Source organism: Myotis davidii, unplaced genomic scaffold (assembly GCF_000327345.1).
Source record: "Myotis davidii unplaced genomic scaffold, ASM32734v1 scaffold1525, whole genome shotgun sequence".
NCBI lineage: Eukaryota > Metazoa > Chordata > Mammalia > Chiroptera > Vespertilionidae > Myotis > Myotis davidii.
This window is the reverse complement of record NW_006296279.1, coordinates 1,249,030-1,255,521: the sequence shown is the minus strand read 5'-3', so window position 1 is coordinate 1,255,521 and position 6,492 is coordinate 1,249,030.

The following is a 6,492-nucleotide window of genomic DNA, read 5'->3' as shown; positions in this document are numbered from 1 at the left end:
TAAATATGAAACCAGAATATAAATTAGTTTATAAATATAAACATTCCAACTCAGTGGAACTAGGAAAGGAAAGAGGTGTTGGGGGTGGGGAGCAGAAAAAGGTGAGAGAATGAAAAGCAATAGTAAATTAAATTAAAAATAGTGTTGAACTTGTGTGGGTTTTTTAAAAAAATACAGTTAACATATATAATCACTCAAATAATACAATGATAAATGCATGTCGTAAAGATTCTAGCAATGAAGGCTGTAAGGAAATATGAAATAAGAAAAAAAATTACTAGATGTTTCCAGTAGAAAACTGTGCATTAGTCAGAGCACCCTCTTTAGGATCATTACATTCCAACCTTTCACTGCCTTGGAGCTATCTTACAACTCTGTAAACAGTAGATAACTGATGGCAATGCAAAATAATTCTCACCTATAAACATGCAAAGGAATTCTGTCCAGTAGAGGGACAATGTCTCTCTCCACCCTAGAAAAAGCATCTTTGCATTCATTTGCAAATTTCTGGTCTATAAATGTGTTATTCTTGGGATTCCTTGGAACCAGTTGCAGCATCTGCCTAGTCCTCTCATTAAGAATGAGTTTAAACAATCTTTAACATGTGTTCAGTCTACGTCTATAGGAGAGTCATAATTTTTACCTTTTCTGTTAAGTTATCTTTATAATAAGAAGTATAACAAAATAGAATAGAAAGTGGAGTCTCCTCTTCCTCCACCCTTGAAAAACACTTATGATCTGGTGGTAATCCTGGAGAGCATTGGAGAGAGGTTGTGATCATTGAGCGGTGGGTCAGAGTGCACTGCCCCGCTTCTGGGCGGAGTCCAGAGGCTGTCCCAAAGGCTGCTCCCAAGGTCAAGAGCTGACCCAGTTTCCTTTGGTGCAAGACTGCCTGAGTTCAAATCAATCATGGCCCCACTGTTCAAATCTGAGAGATTTGGGACAAGTTTCTTAAACCTCAGTGCCTCAGTGTCCTCATATGAAAATGAGGATAGCAATAGAACCCACCTGGTGGGGTTCTTGTAAAGATTAAGTGAGTTATATTTGTAAATCACTAGGAATAGTGCCTCAACCATGGATGAAAGCAAGTCTTAGCTAACACTGTTTATTACTGTCTGCATGACTGAATGGTCTATTTTCAGGCAAATTTCAATCTAAAACAGTATCACTGCTCTGCAAAAAGTGCTACTTCCTTCATCTTTCTCTTTGCTATTTCTTTTCACCCACCCACTGTTTCTGGTGGACTCCTGGGAGCAAAACTGTATGCGGGGGAAGCACAGAGAAAAAATAGGAGGTGAATGCCAGGAACCAGTGGGGTTGGCATATCTATAGCATCTGGTCTGAGGTGGGAGAGGAGGGAAATACTGAAAATTTTGTTTCTCTCAAAATATCCTATCAACCTCAGCATGTGGTTAAGTGAGTTATTCTCCTTAGTCAATTCATCTAATTGGAGGGAAAATATTTTCTCTAGAAGTCCCTAAGCCTGCAGCCTCTGGTGCCATTGCTGGTGTTGGACATCCTGGTCTGCCATTTTTTCCAGCTGTGGCACTTACACAGTTTACTGAGATTTCTTTACCTGCTAGGCCGGTGTTCAAGAGGGTTAAGTGAGACAATTAGCACTCAATAATCCAATAGTGCACAAAGTATGGGCTTTGAGCATACCTAGTTCGGTGGTCCTTGACAAGGGTTTCACATTGTGATCACCGGGAGAGTTTATTAAAATATAAGGGCCCTCCTGGCCAGCGTGGTTCAGTGGTTGAGCGTTGACCTATGAACTAAGAGGTCACAGTTTGATTCCCGGTCAGGGCACATGCCCGGGTTGCGGACTCCATTGCAGTTGGGGCATGCAGGAGGCAGCCAGTCAATGCTTCTCTCTCATCATTGTTTCTATCTCTCTCTCTGTCTCCCTTCCTCTCTGAAATCAATAAAAATATATTTTAAAAAAATAATTCAAGGTCCCAGGCATTGAATGGGGAACCCTGGGGGCTGAGCAGAGTTGTTTTCCCAAGAGGGGGAGCGGTTACAAACAAGCCACAATTGTCCCCTGCCTTGGAAGGTACTGTGTACCAGAATACTAAGTTGTTATCCATGTGGTGACAAAAATACCAAGAGGCAAAGCGATGTAGTGAGAAAGGCACTGGCGTTGAAGTCATTCATACAGGTCTGTGATGAAACTCGGGCCCAGTCGATTGCCAGCTGCATGACTTTAGGAAAGGCATTTCATCTCTCTGAGCCTCAGTTTCTGCATCTGTGTAGCAGAGATCATTATAGTTCTCTTCAAGCTTATAGTGATATTAATTTGAGCAAGGCAGCACCTGGTGGTCAGCCAATGTTAGCATCACTTGTCTTTTCAGAATAGAGCCTTCACTTCATTCTGGGAAGTTGGGAAATATAGCTTCTGGGAGCTTCCCTGGTGACAACTGAGCTGTCCAGCCATGCAGTTGGCCTTTAGGCATTGAATGGAACTGAATTTCCTTCAGAAGGAACAGCTGCTATGTCACTGGTGATAGGTCACTGAGGATTGTGCCAGCTCAGAGGTGACAGTAGCAGGGAACCTGGGCAGTGGAGAGCGCTCCTTTGGCCTTTTCCTTATTAAAAAAATAAACTGTCCATTTTTTAAAATTAGCTTTAGGGATATTGTCTCCCTGTCAGTTGAACAAAAACTCCCCAACTGGGCTGAGGCCTATTGAAGAGGGAGGTGAACTGTGTGGTTATGGTTGTTGTTGGTGGTGTTCCCTTCCATCCAGGGCAAGAGTCCCTGCATTCACTTCTTGAGTTAGTGTTGGAATAGAATGACCTAATTCTCAACATTAAATGCACATACTGATTCATGCACATCATGGCACACAGCAAAACCGGAAGAGGTTCTGAGGCCTAGTCAACAGAGATGACAGACACAGTAATTTTTCCCTTCCTGCTTCCCATATCCCACCCAGATCCCCAAGCAATAGTTCTCCATCCATCCAAGTGAGAAGGAAACCATCAAAGGGGAAATTTCCCCAGATGTTCTTAGGGTCAGCTAGCTCAAGATATGGCCAGTTTTGAGATTAGGGTATGAAGTGAAACAGCTGCAATTGATAAAAGCTACAGGAACAAGGAATTAAGACTACCCCACACTGGATTTATGGGTTAAAACCAGCAGAGACCAGCACCATCCAACATGGCCACTCATTTCAAACCCCTAGCCTCATTACACACTCATTGTAATACATTAGCATGCTAAACTACACACCCTAAGCCACCATGATCAGAAACAGAAAGCCCGTATAAGGATTCAAAATGGTCAATGGAGCTCCTTTAAGAAATCCTCTCCCTTTTCCCAGGAAAAATCCTGACTATTCCTCTCCCTTATTGGATACCCTACCCCTTGATTAAGTGAACCTCAATAAAGGAAGCACATTCTGCTAAGGGGGGAGGGGTGGGGCTGCTCTGTCTGTGGAGGAGCCACTTTCTGTCCCATTGCTTCACTAAGAAATTCACTTTAGCTTTAAAGCCTAGGCTGGCCCCAAATGGAATTATTTCCTGCTCAAAGTCAAGAACCCACAGTGGGTCGTGGACCTGTAGGGAACATCTGCATCAGTTTTACAATGTCTTTTCTAGCCATAAGACATTCTAGCAGGGGCTATTGGGAATAAGGGGAGAGGGGGGAAAGAGGAGTTCAAAGGTCAGTTCCCACTTTCTTTGCAGTTGTCTCTTTGTTGTTCACTTTATGACTCTTAATTGCTTTGGGGCTGTTATTGGTATTTTGACTTTATTCTGATCGTTGCTGCTTTTTGCCCTTTTTCCAAGAGCACATGCTCCCAATTGCTCTCTCGGGTGTGCAGCAGAAACATCCAGGAACCTCTGCTGGTGAGTTCCTCACCTGTCTTATTCCTCTTGACATCTCAGCACTTAGCACAGTACCTGGCTCCAAGGTGGCCCTGTGCTGAACCAGTGGCTCCTATTGCATGGGAAGTGAGACTCAGCTTAGAGAAGGGTAGTTCTGTTATGGCTCCTCTAAAAGCTGGCTCTGTCCATCTCAGGCTTTCCTGGGCAGAGGGCAAAGGAAGGGTAGAAGGAGGAGAGAAAGCAGCAGCTTTCCAGCTCCTCCCCAGGCAATGGAAACATTTGGGATTTGGAACCCGAAACCTGAATTCAAGAGACAGATCTTTCACTTGCTAATTGCATGAACCTTGGGCTATTTACTTAAGTCCTCTGAACCTCAGTGTGTTTATTTATTTGTTTCCTGGAAAACATAATAAGATTTTTCTTTCCTACCTCACAATCAAAGAAGTTGTGACAATTAAAGAAATAACATTTATGAAAATGCTCTATAAAGAAGTATATGAATGACAGCTATTATTTTTTGTAAAGTAGTTTGTCCAATGGGTTCAAATGTACTGGGTACCTACTATGTGCTAGGGGTTTCAGTAAGTACATAACTGAAGGCAGCCCAAAGAAGGGAGCCATTCAGAGACCACACTCAGCCTGGGGTGTCTTGGGTGTTTCTGTTGCTGAAGCCTGTAGTCCTTTCATCCTGTGGAGTCTGAGGCTGTAAATAACACCCAAGGCATTCTCATTTGGTTTCAGGACACCCCCAGGCTGAGTCTGTGAATGGCCCCCTTCTTTGGGCTGCCCCCATTTGCACGGTTGCTGGCCACCATCTCTGGGAATACTGAGAAATAACCAAATACAATGTTGGCTGAAACCACATACAGATCATGGACACTGTGCGAATCCAAGTATCATGTCCAATCTAAGAGTAGATATAGTAGGAGGGAAAATTACACCCGATTTTTGCTATTTTTCCCACCTCAAATCAGATATTGTAGATATGCCAACTCCTCTGCTGGTAGCCAGCCCCACTGATTTCTGATGTTCACCTCCTACTTTGCTCTCTATCGCCCCCTCACACAGTTTTGTTCCCAGGAGTCCCCCATAAACAGTGGGTGGGTGAAAAGGAATAGCAAAGGGAAAGACGAAAAAAATTAGCACTTTACTGGGAAGCAGTGATACTGTTTTAGGTGAAAATTTGCCTGCAAATAGACCCCCTGAGTCATGTGAGCAATAAAAAATTATATGTAAATACCAACACACATGCATTTTATGCAAATTTCCATGTGGCCCTCCTCCCAGGTATTTGGAGATGGTGTGAGAACATCCTAAGTATAGCCCAATGGTTAAGAACTAGTTGTTGAAGTCCATCAGACCTAGAGCACTAGCTCTTCTGATTACTAGCTACATGACCTTAGGCAAGCTACATGACCTCTCTGTGTCTCTGTTTCCTCCTCTATAAAATGGAAATTTTAGTGTCCACCTCATGGACAAGTTGTGAGGACTGAGTAAAGCACTGTATATTCTACTTCATGGTGGCTTAGAAGGAAACAGTGACTCTAATGGGATCCATTCCTCTTCTTTGCTTTTCTCTCTCCTCGTCAATGACTTATCCTGTCCCCTCCCACACAGCAGCACCTGATTCAAAGCTGACTCTTCCTCCTTCAAGGCATCTAAGCTCTAAGGACGCGCCTTCCCTCCTTGTATGGGAGCTATGTTCTTGGCTTTGAGACAGATTTCTTAAATTGTCTTCCTCAGTTGCAAGTGACTCAGCTGTTGCTTAGAGATTTAATTAACCAGCAATAGAAGGCTTGAGAGAGATAAACCTCTGGGGACTTTCTCTTGCTCTTGGTTGGCTGTGAGCAGGGTGAGAATGGAACAATAAGGAAGCTTCCAGAACTTGCACTGTCCAATATGGTAGCCACAGTGGCTATTGAGCAAGTGAAATTTGACTATCCAAACTAAGATATGCCAAAAGTGTAAAATACACACCAGATTTTGAAGATTTCTAGAATGAAGAATGTAAATGTATTATTATATTTATTACAAGTTGAAAAAATATATCTATATATTGGTTTTACTTTTGTTAATAAAAGTAGACAATTTCAAATTACCTATCTGGCTGTTGCATGATGCTGTTCTAATCTTCATGATTTAATAATGACTTAATGTGCCAAGAGTTTTAAAAAGTGGTTTTAAATAGATCTCCTTTTACCTTTATGAAGTGGTATTGCTAAAACTGTTTTTCAGATAAGACCATGGGAGATTCTGTGTTTAAACAATCAGTAGACTTTCTTGACTGGAGCAGAGGCAAGCTGGGGAATAATCAGATGGAAGAACACTGGCTTGGGAATCAAGAAAGCTAGCTTCTCGCCCTGGCCAGTTTGGCTTAGTGGTTGGAACGTCAGCCCTGGGACGGAAGGGTCGTGAGCTCCATTCCGGTCAAAGGCACATACCCCGCTTGCAGGCTTGATCCCTGGCCCTGGTCGGGGCACATGTGTGAAGCAACCAATCAATGTGCCTCTCTCACATATGTGTTTCTCTCCCCGTCCCGCCCACTCTCTCTAAATATCAATGGAAAAAGTGTCCTTGGGTGAGAATTAATAGCAACAACAACAACAAAAAAGAAATCTGGCATCTCTTCAGCAAATTACTGTCCCTCTCTGGATCTCAGATGTT